General features: G+C 39.6%; 1 long non-coding RNA gene across 2 annotated transcripts in view; it reads right to left on the reverse strand.

Annotated features, from left to right (window-relative positions):
- Window positions 1-3,634: 3,634 nt before the first annotated feature.
- The window catches only part of LOC131421950 (uncharacterized), a 52,952-nt gene continuing 42,371 nt past the window's right edge, over window positions 3,635-14,215 (reverse strand). Inside the window, exons 2-5 of one of the 2 annotated variants that reach the window (XR_009223991.1) lie at window positions 9,579-9,829; window positions 6,529-6,745; window positions 4,360-4,442; window positions 3,635-4,267 (exon numbers count right to left, since the gene is read on the reverse strand). This is a non-coding gene — a long non-coding RNA (uncharacterized LOC131421950). Of the gene's footprint in view, window positions 4,268-4,302; window positions 4,443-6,528; window positions 6,746-9,578; window positions 9,830-14,215 lie in introns of those variants that run through there. The other variant, XR_009223990.1, reaches the window with a different exon arrangement.

The raw sequence follows: 14,215 nt of genomic DNA on the forward strand, positions 1-14,215 counted from the left end.
TGGGAACTGTAACACACTGTCTTTTCAGTGGCAATCGTTTCCTGATGTGTTGACCTTACTATACCTGAATAAAACCAAAATCTGGAGTACATTTTAAGATAAGTCCCCACTAGGCAGCCAGTGGACAGCTCACGTGCTCTTTCTGTTCCTCTGTAAAAGAAGAGCGGTAGTTTTCTTTCCAGTAATGGCTCCCATTCAGACTAGGCCTTGAGGTCTACCTTGGCATAATTAGCTTTCCTATGCAAAATAACAGTCTTCTTTATGGTACAAAATTTCTATTCCACCTCTGATTATACAACTGTAACCCTCTGCCATCACTCCATAGCCTCATTCCAATTGTCTCCACCATTTAACTCTTTAATAGAAGTGTTGGTTCCTGAGTATGATGCAATTCACCACCTTAATTGTGAGCAGTGTGTTCACTAGGAAGTGACCAAACCCAAGCTCAACATATCCTGTCCAGAAGACCCTGTGGCCCAAAAAACTGCAGTTTTTTCAGAGGTGAGCATCTGCAGACCATAATAAGTTGGTTTCCCTGGAGACTGTGTTCTGCATTGTCCACACTCTAGAAAACCTGTCTGGTTTCGTAAGATAAAGGCATCTAGGGCAGGAATGGCCTCATGGACCACTCTCAACCCTGGGTGGGAACTTAATGAACTGTGTCTCCCCAACTGTTGTACAGCAGAACTCTCATCAAACCTGACCTTCCTCCACAAGGGGGTGAGGCCGGGGGCCTCCTCGCACAAACAGACATTGTAAATACTGCATAATGCATCCCACCTCTACGACCTTGGAGATTGACGACTGTGCATGTTCGACTGTGACAACTGTGTGATTTCAGTGAAAAAGTAAATAAATGCTATAGCCAGTCAAAACCTGATCCTCAAATATTGTGGGCACCTCAACAACTAGTGAAACTTGAAATGTTTGTTTTGCGTTTTGATGTTTTTCTTTTTAATTTTCATGCTTGTTCTTGGTCGCTACATAGACATATTTTTAGGTACTTGTAATTTTTTTCTCAAAAGACAGTTAATACTCTTAATCAGCTAAAATTCTGCCTAGGATATGAATTAATTCTGTAGAAAAAACAGAGTTCTGACTTCCAAGTGTTGATAAATGTCCAAATTCCAAAAATGACAATATCATTTTTACTACTCATTTCCTTTTCACAATTTGTGTTAATTCTTGGTCCTAAAATAACCCGTGTATTTCTATAGAGTGATGAAAACAGAATAGTGATTCATAGTAATAGTATGTTTGCCTTAAAAACAATTTTGTACTACGGGAGGGAAAGACTACATACCTGTTTAACATATTACCATACTTTCTGGTTTATAAGCTTTGGCAGTTTATAAGGCACAGCCAATTTTTATAAGCATATGTTGAGGGGTGGGGAGGATTTTACAGCAAGGAGGCTAGAGGGAAAACGCCCCTCCCTGCCCTGACAAGGTCGATGGGTCTTTCTGCTAGGGTGCCCTGAGAGCTTTTGCAATCAGCCACTCTGCGGAAACCTTAGGGCTCTGAGAGGGGAGCTCTGGAATTTGCTAGAATGCCACTATGTACTCTAATGTCATAGGATTTCACCATCTAGCGGCAGCTCCTGAAAATTATAGCCAGTTACCCTGAACGAGACGCGTTTTGGTTGTGTTGCTAAACAATTTACTTCTATATACAGCTTTTATTTGACAGTGTGAATTTTCACATTCTGAATTGGAAATGATGTGATTGATAGATTGCAAAACATGTTTTGCAAAACATGGATTTCAGTTATATCAGGATCATGTCTGTGTGCCAACACATTCATATAAGAAAAAAAAATTGAAGCAACTGTTACAACACCTGTTTTCTTTATCATCATACGGATAATAAAGATGATAAGAATGCATGGACACCCTGTGCTAATGGACGGGTTAATGGTAGTGAGAACACAAAAGTCATTATTAATGACCAAAACCTAGATGGGATCTAAGGTAATATTTATTAAACTTTCTAGAGCAAATATAATCTTATTATTGCAATTTTCAAACTCTGTAGGACCTGAGGCCCTTTTTCTCACTGACACAGCAGTTTTTATAAAACAATAAAACCTTTACTTTTGATAAGTAAGTGTTCTCTAGGGGCCAGCCCGGTGGCTCAAGCACTTAAGTGCGCGCGCTCTGCTGCAGCAGCCCGGGGTTCGCTGGTTCAGATCCCGGGCGCGCACCGACGCACCGCTTGTCAAGCCATGCTGTAGTGGTGTCCCATATAAAGAGGAGGAAGATGGGCACAGATGTTAGCTCAGGGCCGGTCTTCCTCAGCAAAAAGAGGAAGATTGGCAGATGTTAGCTCAGAGCCGATCTTCCTCACAAAAAACAAAACAAAAAAAAGTTCTCTAGGAACAAAACTATCAGGTAGTGGCAGAGCATTGCCACTTGCTAGCATATCTACAAACTGACAATATTTGTGCTGTTTCTTCTATTGTAAAAATATCCATTTTTTTCCAGATCCCTCAAAATGAACATTGAATTATAATATTTGAGAAGTCCACTCTGTTCTGTAACATAGTATTAGCGTCTCACCTCTCCACTCTTTTAATAGTCCTTGTCTTTCGGGACCAGCTGCTCCTCCAATGCCCATTCGGGAGATTTCCACCTCCTTCCTCAACTCACGTATTGGTGCTAAATCTCACCTCCCTTTCTTATTTATGAGTTTGTATCAGGCTGTGTGTCAGTGTAGATAGTTAAGCTAATTTTAATTAAAATTTTAAGTAAGTGTTCATATGACATAAAGCAAATGATTTAGTAGAGTCCAGATATATTACATCTCCTGAATTCCCATCTCCACTTTGTAATGTGATCAAAGGAAAGCAAGTGAGTATGTCTGGCATAACCTGTTCTGTATAAGCCCATGCTGTTTATCATCCAGGCTTTCACTGCTCTCTTGATGCATATATAATACCTTTGCTTCTTAATATTCACTCTATTTTACTAAGAATTTGAAATAATAATGGCCAGGGGGGCTTTTTTCCTTCTTTCTTTCTGAAGTATTTTTAACTTGATTATTGCTCCCATTGTTTTTGAAGCGCTTTGGTTGCCCCCAATCCCAGTAAATATTTCCCAATGGAAACATAAATGCAGTGGGTAATTTTCCTGGCAAGTAAGGGTGCTCTATTTAAAGCAAATGCACTTAATTGCTGTGTTCCATGTGTTCATTTTCAGCCTATTGAGTTCAAATAGCTTATTGATGTTATCATTAATCTTAGGTCCCATTCTCATCTTTTCAGCTAACTATTCCTTAATAGAATCATAAGAAAAATTTGTAGTTTCTGAGTCATGTGCCAATTCAATCATAAGTTGTGTTTGTCTGTCGTCCATTTTAGAGTACTTTTAAATAGCTTATACCAACCCCGTGACACATCCAATTACGCCAGCCTCAGCATATTTAACTGACAATTCTCTTTGCCACTTGGGTACATTCTTTACAATGGCAAGTCAAACAATTACTAGTTGGTCTCAGGAAATTCACAAATTTATAACGAACTTGACAGTCTATTCATTGCACATGATAAGTTACAGATTGTAACTTGAATTTACACTCATTAGAAGTAATTTCTATTTTATTAATATAACATATTTATTAATATAACTGTCTCTATTTTAAAGAGTTTCCACAAAATAAAAAGACTGTTTTCACACTTTTTGTGTGTATGGGAGTTTAAAGGGAATAAGAATGTGCACAGCAAGGAATCATACTGATTCCTCTAGAAACTCGCAGGAGTGAATGAAGTTAGGTGTGCATGCTAGTGTAATCAGTTGTTCCTCATACTCAAAGTCCTAGGAAATGTCACCTTTCCTTATGATATCAAATCAGATCTACTTCTGAACTCCCACTTGCAGTGGTCAGCAATGTCAGTCATTTTAAAATGCTCCCTCTGCTCTCTTAGGAGGAAGCCCCCAAGTTAACAGAATCCCGAGGAAATAGCGGAGGAGAGACCGTGGTCACAGTTGAGCCGCTCATCACGCCCATCCACATGCAAAGGAGGACTGCTCTGCAGGTGGCATCCATGTCGTCACCACCACCTCAGCTTTAGTCCCCCTGTGCAGACTCTTAGTGCACAGCCCTCCCCCGTACCCGTACAGCTGTCGTTTGGGAGTTACAACATCTCCTAGACTCTATGTTCTGGTGAGACCTTGGTCTCCTCCACCCAAGGAGCACTCAGCCTCTGATCCCTTCTTTTCTGAAGAATTCTCCTGCTGCCTAAGAAGTCAAACCTTAATTTCGCCAGCCCCTGAAAAAAAAAAAAACCAGACTTTCTTTCTCTGGTCCTTTTTCTGTGGCACGTCATGAAGTACCGGACAATCAGACAGCAAAGCTTCAAACCTCAAGACCACAGAGGCAACTCTTCATGCTCCTTTAGGAGCACAATAAGTGGTCTCCACCTCCCAAGGGGAACGACATGCTTCCTACGAACAGAAGAAATAAATGATACGGTTGGCTTTTCATGTATCACTACATTCAGTGCTTAATAACTCAACTTTTACATGAGGAAACCAGCGCAATTGATTTTTCCAAACTGAGATGAAAACCTTTTGAATGAATTTCAGTGCCTGTGTTTAAAGCTAATTTGTACTTCATCCCATTACCCATTCCTATTTCTCGCCTTTGTTCTATCTTTCCACTGGCTTTTCCCTAACTCCCAAGATAATTGAAGACAAATTAACACAATGCAGAAAGCAGTTGGCATCAGACTTTTAATAAACAATAGGTTTTTACATGTAATAGTAATAAATATTATTTAAGTAATTTACTTGGTTAGAGAGTGTGATGCTTACGGGGCTAAGGTTGCACATTCATTCCTTACCTGAGCCAATTAACTTCATGGAAAGAAAATTCTTTCCACAACAAGACTGAATCCCTAACTACAGCCAGCAGAGTAATTCCGGATGATCACTAGAAAAGCTTTCAGAGAACATTTCCCGACAGTTGGTCAATTGCATCATTTTAGTATATAACTGACAGCATACTATTATATTATTATTCACTAGGAAGAGGTATATTTCTCTGCAGAACTTCTTGCAGAAACAGAACTTACTGATGCTCCAAGAAAGGAAAGTTGACAAGTTCAGTGTGAATTATTTATATCAAACTAAACCTAAAATTACTTATACCTAGTATTAATAAATAAAATAAAATAACATTAAAATTAAATGATGGAATACTGAGTGAGCTAGCAAGGACTTTAAAAAGAGGAGGGAGGAAGATTATTGAAATGTAGCCATTATATGTAGTTGCATTGGTAGAGATATATGACTAATAATCACACCTTTAGATTGTTTACAACACACTTTAATATTTTAAGGTGGCTTACAGGATACATATGCTGCAAAATACTCATCAGTATGAAGCTATATCCAAACAATTAATTTTGTTGTTACTGAAGTATAGCTTATTGATTGCTGTCTTTGTCTGTGCAGCTCATGATGGCAATTCAGGGGAACCATCAGTGTGATGAAAACCTGTAGAGAACCCCACTCTTTCCTAAGGATACAGAACTTATTACCACATCTAAAAAGTAATCTCTCCCCACAACCCTCCATTGGGGAATCACATGGCCTTGATGCTCTAATACCAAATTCAAAGCAAAAATAATATTTTGTATTCACCAGAGTCTAGTCAGTTCTATGGAGCACATTGGTATGGAATATGAGATGATATTGAAAGACCCATCTGACCGGCTGGCCTTCCCATAGCACCACCCCCATTATCCCTGTGTTCCACATCCTATGGTACTTTCTTGGGTAGACATCACCTGCAAAGGCCCCAGGGTTTTTAGTGGCTTTCCACCCTCGCAGTTTCTGGTCCACCAAAGGGGCCCTTCTTATTTGCAACCACAGTTATGAACTAGTTCTAGGGATTTGGTGCAAGAAGGAATTCATAGCATTATAGCATATGTTCAGTCTGCAATCTTAAAACTGGAAGTTTTGAGTTACTTTATCCCAATGGGGAAAAACTATTTATTTTAGAAAACAGATACACATATGAAGTGATAAAAGCAAAAGAGAGTAGAAAATAAGATAAAAATCAAGAATGCAGTTACTATATACAAGGTATTCTATGCCATTCCATCAACTTACTGGACACAGGTCAGAAATCAGACTCTAAGCTTTCATTTGCCCAACACAAGAGGGAAACAAGACTAGATACATGACTCAAAGTGAATAGTACTTAGGAGAAGCTGAAGTATTCCAGAATTGAGTCAGAAACAAAAATATACCACATTAGTCTACATGGACGACTCTGTGAGATGTGGATAGCATCCTCAATACAACATTTGTAGAAAATGCAGTGTTGAGTTTCAGGGTAGACTGGTGACATCATGCTAAAGCTTAATTCAGCAAAAGCAGTTCTTACTGGGAAGCACCAATGAGATGATCTGGCTTAACTTAAAAAAAGAAATGATTTTAAGACATGTTTCCTACAAGAAAGGAACCACCCCCTAGAAAGCATCTTGGAAATTTTGAGAGTGGGTGTTTTTTTGGGGGTTCTTACCACGTTTGTGGGGCACTACAGGCATTTGGTGGGAAGGAGCCAGGGTGCCAGACATCCTTAATGCACAGGAGAGTCCCAACTGAGGAAGATCTGTTTCACACCTCCGTACCTTTCACACGTCTTGCTGGACATTCAACTACTGAACACACACTTGGATGTGTGGTGGTGTTTCAAGGTGGGAAATATGCTATCTGTGTTTTTTCATCACTGGCCCAACCTATGTCACAAGATAGAAATTATTTTTACATTACACTTGTAAATAAGACTGGCTCATTTTCTAATTCTTAATTTTTTCCATTTTGACAGTTTGTAATTTGCCATGGTTTGTTATCTCTACATTGCTTAAGGTTCTTTCCTTTTTTTCTTGTCATTTACATATGTCGGTTATTATTACTTATCATTCCACTAGTTTTAATTAGGGTCCACCCACTCCTCTGCCCTTTAATTTTCCTCCCTATATACAGAATGGCTTCTGGCTTTTTTATCTTAACTCCGAGTATTCATCATAAGTCGCTGCAAGCATCTGACCACTTCATTAGGTTTTCTAGTACAATCATGCCTGAGCACCTACATATTAATATGTATACCATATTATTTTATTGTAAATTACATTCTTTTCCCTTTATTTTATAGTCAGAGCATTATATGGTTCTTTTTAAATTGTGTTCATTTTTAAATTAAAATATGTTCTTTTATTATCTCTGAATTTCATTTCCTGATAAAAAAGGAGGAAATACAAAGTATTTGTTATCAAAAGGGGACATTGAGTATGATATAGGTGAAGGCCACTTGTAGGGATAGAAAGTGCTTGCAGAGAAAATAGACCAGTATCTCAATTCCCAACTGGATATTCACTCAGGTAGCTCATGAGTTGCCTAGGTGTACGGGGAAGGAATTAGAGTAAAATACAGTGAAACTGTGGAGAGAGGTCAGTGGGCTAGCCTGCACCCCTACCGTGTGGGCTGAAGTGGTAAGGATTTAAGGTTCCTTGAGGTTTTGGTGGGAGGGAGCACCATAGAAGGTAACTAAAGGGGCTGCCTGACGCACAAGAGACCCCAGCAGCGGGAGGCTCTAGGGCATACCACGAGGGTCCAAGGCTGATGGGACTTTCAGAAGTCTTGCAGAAGTCATCGCCCATGTCAGGGATGATGCAGTGGAGACTCTCCCATGGGGCCCCTGAAGAACAAACACATATATCCTATGGGGAAGCCAGGCTTTGGGTGCCTCTTATACAGAAGCTATCAAATGTAAAAGGAGGTTTACATGTTAATATGTGTAATATTAATAGCAGTGCTATTAAGTAGTGCTGTTTAATTTCACCTTCCCCCATCCTTCTTGCCAGACCTCAACATCCCAAAAGATACACAATAGCCCCAGAAAAGAGAAGGAATGGGATAGGCTCCCTCACTGGTCAAGGGTGAGTTACAGGACGGGTAGTGCTTTGAGCTGGAGGTCAGATTAAACTGAACTTTGTACACCTGGAAGGGACTAGAAAACAATGAGGTCTGTCCAATTGTAGGTAAGGGATGAAAAAGGGCAATTCAACTAAATATATTTGAAGTTAATTACTGGAGAAAAATTAAGATATTTTATACCTATATCTCATTGAGTTCATATTGCTAAACATATTGATTAATATAGATAGATGATAAATAAATAGATGATAGAAAAATTTCTACTAAGTCTATAATTTGAGGCTAGAAATTATTCATTCTTTTTATAAAATTGAACAACGTTTTATCTAGTCCAACTAGACAGGACTATAATTCTAGATTAATATGGATGGAGATCAGAGCCCAATATTTAAAGCCGTCCTTGAACAGTAATGGGATAAAATTCTCCTCTCTGCCTGCTTCATTTGGTTTGAGTATTTAAGCTAACTGTGAGTAAACTTTACCAGTCAGAGTATCCCACTTTCTACAAAATCCAGAGTTGTTAACCTTGGGTGCAAAGCCAGTAAAAACAAACCTCCAGATGTCCTCTGAATGCTGGGCCTCCATGACATCACCACCAAATTCAGGCGACTATATTGTACAGTCTGGCCTCTTTTATGATTTCACAGCTAAACTTGGGTCCTCCCACATGGATTAATTATATTTGAAATTTTTAAGCCATAAAAGGAGATTATAAGACTATTTCAATTTAATTAAATCTCAGATTGCCTCTTCCACTTGGTTTCTCAGGTCACTACACTGACTTGGTGAGGAGCATTTGGCAGTATAGACGTCCTTGTCATACAGGACTCTACACGAGTGAGCTGCCCATCACTGTGTGGATGGAATGTGTCTCAGGTTATCAGCAGCCACTTGGTGGAGGGAGAAGCTTCACCATTGGCACCTGAGGCAGAATTTTTTTTAAGTGGTCAGAAAGCAACAAATTATTTTCTGTGATGTTCACTTCTACCAAAAACTTGAGTATCTTTGCTAGTCCAAATGGGAGGGTGCAGACAAGCCCACTGAGACTGACAAAGACAGGAAGTTCCTCCTACCTAAATCAGCCTTCTCTTCTCCCTAGGCCAACTGTGAATGCAGCTGGAGTCTAGGACAACTCTAAGAAGTGATTCAATTCGTGGAAAAGGATTGCTTTCTGCATGGCCCATAATACCCCCTGAAGGACAGTAGTAAGCAAAGAAGAACAAATGTTATGATCTAGAATGGTTGTTCTCAAAATGTGGTCCTCAGACCAGTAGCAATCAGCATCATCTTGGACTTTATGAGAAATTCCAATTCTTGCCCTCCTACCCCCAGACATAACGTATCAGAAACTCTGGGGTGGGACCTAGAAATCTTTGTTTTACAAAGCCCTCCAGGTGATTCTGACACATACTAAAGTGTCAGAAAATCATGGATTGATGATGCTAGCTATCAGAGTAGAGAGACAGCGAAACTTTCCCTCAGATTATTCCGTGAGGCTCCAATCAGCAATATGTGAAATAGTGTGGCAGACTCTATTTTCCAAAGATGGCTGGAATAGTATCTCCCATCCCACATGCTCTTCCTACAATGACATTAACAACTTTCCCATCAGGAAAGCAGGTCTATGTCCCCTACCCTTGAATCTGGATGAGCTTGTCTTTCAGTGTTAACCAATGGAACGTGGCAGAAGTGGTGCTATAGGACTTCCACAGCTCAGTCACCAAAGGCAGCTCAACTTCTGTGCTGCTTGCTGCAATCCTTGCTCTGGAAGTCTTCAGACAACATCTTAGCAGTCTGAGCACAGTCTAATAACTTTCACAGCTCTGAGAGACTGGAAATAGAGATGCCTTCACGCCTAGAACCTTCTAAACATGTTTTTCTTTACTCTATAATTAAAAGAAAAGTTCATTTATTTTAAAATAATTATTGGGAGAATATTTTGTTTTTAGACTGATAAGCTACAGACCTTTACATTCGAGAAAACATTTGTGTTCATCTTTTTAATCTCAAACACAGTCCTAAACATTTTTAAGGAATCCAAAGTAACCAATTACTAATCTTAGTAAATCAGAGACTTGCAAAAGAACATCTCCGGTCACTGACTTACATGTGAGCATGGTTTTATTGACTAAAATAAAGATTCTGAGTAAAGGTTAACTAAAGGAGGTTATTTGATAATCAAAGCGAGGTATTCGAATCCCGGGAAAAAGTCCAACAGAGTGTTCTGAGGAAGGCTCCGAGGCCCACAGGTCTGAGTGCAGTTTCTATACCTTTAACAAGGCAGCGTCCCTGCAGGAAAGGCCTACACATCTCACAGTCAGCTACTTCAAGGATAACAAGAACTTTTTGGTTATGCGTCAAACAAGGCTTGTAATGTTGATGTTATCTATGTGTGGAGGGAGGTGAGGACCAGGGTCACCACTTTTTCCCTCAATCTCTGAGAAACATCGTTGGGAAGTATGAGAGCAAGATGCTCATGATCTCTTCCTGTTGCTGGTTCATCCAGCTGGTGTCCTCAGTCGTGAGACGAGGGGTTGCAAGGCCATTCTAACACAGGCTGAGGAGGCCTGCACGGCTGCTTCACGGTACAGTGTGGATTTTTATTGTACTGACTTGAAGCCTATGCAGCCCGCTTGCTAGCCTCACCTGTTAGACGAGAGAGGGATCCCAGTTTCATTTACAGTTTGAACAGTGGTGGGCATTACCTGTAGATAGATTCTTAAGGTTAACGTATGCTCCACAGAGCACACAAAAATCTATGTCACCTGTGACTAGAGCAGTATAAAATTCAAGTACATAATCACTTGAAATGTCAGTTTAACCTCAGTGATGTGAGAAAGCCCTTACGATATGCTGATGTATAAAATTTTGTGTCAATAAATAATTCCTTAAGCAAAAAAAAAAAAGTAAGCAATCTTAGTCCCTGAGGCTTCCGTGCTGTGAGGAAACCCAAACTAGCCCATGAGAAGAAATCCTAGGGAGAGGCCCTGAGACTGGAGATGCTCGGCCAGAGCGCAGTGACTTGACACCCTGCTGTTCCAGCTCCAACTACTACGTGACTTCAGTTGCATGAGAGAACCTGAGCGAGACCCAGTCATCCGGGTCCTTCCCAAAGTTCTGACCCGCGTCAACTGTGAGAGAAAGTAAAACGGTCGCCATTGTTTTAAGCCACTAATATTTAGAAGTAGCTGATTGTACAGTATTCTGGTGACCTAACCTTGTTTTTTTCCGAAGTTAGCTAGTCATCCTAATGCCATTTATGAGATAATCCACCTTTTCTTTGTTCATTATAAAATCCACAGTTACTATATTAAATATTTTCATATTCTTGGATCTATTTCTGGACTTTTTCCTCTAAACTATTGATCTGTGTCCCTATTCCTGCACCTTTTCTATAGTATTTTAAATATAGCTCTGTAATATGTTTTAATAGTGAACAGGACTATTCTTATCCTGAATAGTCTTTTTCAAGTCTCTAGTCTGCTGGATGAATTTTAGAACAATTCTCAAGGTCTAACAATAAATAAAAAGAAAAGACCACTGAAATTTTATTTGGGTTGCCTTAAATTGATAGACCAGTTTGTTTCACAATCTTTAAGATGCCCCAAGGAACTTGATATATTTTTCCACTTATTGAAGTTTTCTTCCACGTTATTCAGTAATTCTTGGCTTTATTTCTCACATAGTCCTGAACATTTCTTGGTAAATTTGCTCAAAACATTTTCTATTTCTGTTGCTAGTGCTATTAGACTTCATTGTCCTCTCCTCAAACATGCACACATACCTATTTTCAAATAGGTATGTTGTAAAAATAGTATCTGTTTATGATTACCATAATAAACTCTCTAAATAACCTCAACAGCTTTTCAGCTTATTCACACAAATAAACTGGATTGAGTTTGTTCCCAAGCAGATAATCATATCTTCTGCAAATAATTATAATATTACTGCCTCCTTTCCAATGCTCCTTGCTCCTCATCTCATTTTCTTGTCATGTTGCATTGGTTAAAGCTTTAAAAAAAAGTTAATCAATTGCTATACATTTTTTAAATAAAAGAATACAGAAGTTGTTATATTTCTTTATGACTCTCTTAAAGACAATTGTACCCATAACTGGCTTTCACAATAAAGCAGAGCAACAAGAAGACCCATATCAAGAATACCCAGTAACGCTGCTCGGCGAAAGAGAAATCAGAGCAGAACTGCACAGAGCCAGGCTGATGCAGAGAGTTAGACAGGAAGCCACGCGCATAAATAACTGTGGTATAAGACTGCATGTTGAATGTCATCAGAGAGGCTCAAGCGAAGTGCTATGAGAAGAAAGGAGAAATAATTTCTGACTAAAGGAAATGGGGTGACCTTTGAGTGGGAGTTTAAAGTATGGGTAAGATCCCAACCTATGAAGATGATACAAGAGGTCGACAAAAGTGGAAAAAACAAGATGTGTTTGGGTAACAGTGAGTAGCCGGGTTTGGACAGAGTGGAAAGTGATGATAGAAAAAATCAGAAGGATAGCGTAGAGAGTACAGGAATGCCAGCTAACAAGAACACGAGTAATTCATATGAAGTGGACACTTGTCGTGTGCCAGGCATGGTCTCAAGTGTTTCACTTGTATTAACTCTAAAATACAGCTACAAGCTTAGACTACACATCTAGGTCATAGAAGTCTGTGTCAGCTTTCAGCAGAAAGATGATGTGACCAAAGCAAACTTTGAGAAGAAGAACTTGATAACAACTTTCAGGATTGAAAAAGGAAGAATCTGGCGGCTGCAGAGACATTTTAGAGGCTTGCTTGCTAAAAGATGCAATTCAAGTCATCTACGGCTTCCACTCTGTAGCCTCGGCCTCATTTTGTACTCTCCCACCCCACATCTTTTTCCTCACCACCTAAACTGATCTGCAAACATGTGGTGCCCTTTCAAACGCCCATGCCTTTTTACATCCCATTTATTATATATGCCTGGAAGGCCCACTCCACACCTCTCCTTTCGTTTGTGAATCTTAACCTATTCCAGGCTTGATTAGTTATTGCTTCATCTCTGCAAATGGCATTTTTCCCATACTGTGATGAGGGTAGTTACCATGTTATACTTTAATTAAATGTTTAAAATCATTCTTGCCCTCAAGTTATTTGTGGGAAGGGCCTGGCTACTATTTATCTTTATATCCCCGGTATCAAGCACATCTCAGCAAGGTCTCCAGCGAGTGAATGCACAAAATCAATACCAAGGTGGACAAAAGGACCGTGGCCAACAGTGAAGGCCTGAGACTGAGGCCATGAATTTGTAGTGCATAGAAACAAGGCAGTTTTGTGATGCCCTCTAGCAATGCTCAGTGTCCCAGTAGCAGAGGATCATCAACATCTTTTGTTTTTGTCCACACAGTTTCTCTTCCCTCCTGCTAGCAATAGGCCTATCATGTGGACCTCAGTGCTGGGCATGTGACCCAAGCTGGGTCAATCGCAGTACCTCCATCATAGTCACAGCGATTGGTTCAAGGGTGACCAAGGCACATAATCCAGGCTGAACTAGTTGGGATCCGTCCCTGAAAATGATTCTTACTGTAGCTGATGGGAAAGAGTCTTACCTCTTGGTGGCCAGGTTAAAAAATGTAGGTCATTATAACGTGAGCTGCATAAGAACAAGGGCATTCAATGTCTTATTTATAGCTAGACAGTAATGGGCACAAAATAAATACTCAAAAATATATGTTGGATGAATGAATCCAGAGCTTCCAACACCTATATTCTCAGACACAGTTGGAGTTTTGGCCACTGGCAAATAAGAGTCCTAATAGAGAAATCAGTTTAAGAGCTTTATTGCATTAGAATGGTCTTTACCAAAGTGTGCCAAAAAAAAAAAAAATTAAAAACAATTGTCGTCTATTATTACCATCACATTTTAACAAGAAGAAACTAAGAAGGCGTAATCTCAGAACAAAAGACCATTATCTGTATTTAATTCATTTGACTTTATGAAGAATTCACTTCATTGTCATTGATTCTCTTACTTCTCTGCTATCTGGTGAAACTTAGGTTAGACTTGAAACAATTCACAGAACTAGGTCACTAGGGAGTGCAGTGGGTGGAATGGTGGCTCTCAAAAAGAAATGTCCAAGTCCTAGTCCCCAGTGCCTGTGACTATGACCTCATTTGCAAAAAGAGGCTTTGCAGATATAATTACATTAACAGTCTCAAGATGAGGTCATCCTAGACCCTAAATCCAACGATGAGAGGCTTTATAAGAAAAAGGCAAAGGGAGATTTGACACAC

This window comes from Diceros bicornis, chromosome 25 (assembly GCF_020826845.1).
Source record: "Diceros bicornis minor isolate mBicDic1 chromosome 25, mDicBic1.mat.cur, whole genome shotgun sequence".
NCBI lineage: Eukaryota > Metazoa > Chordata > Mammalia > Perissodactyla > Rhinocerotidae > Diceros > Diceros bicornis.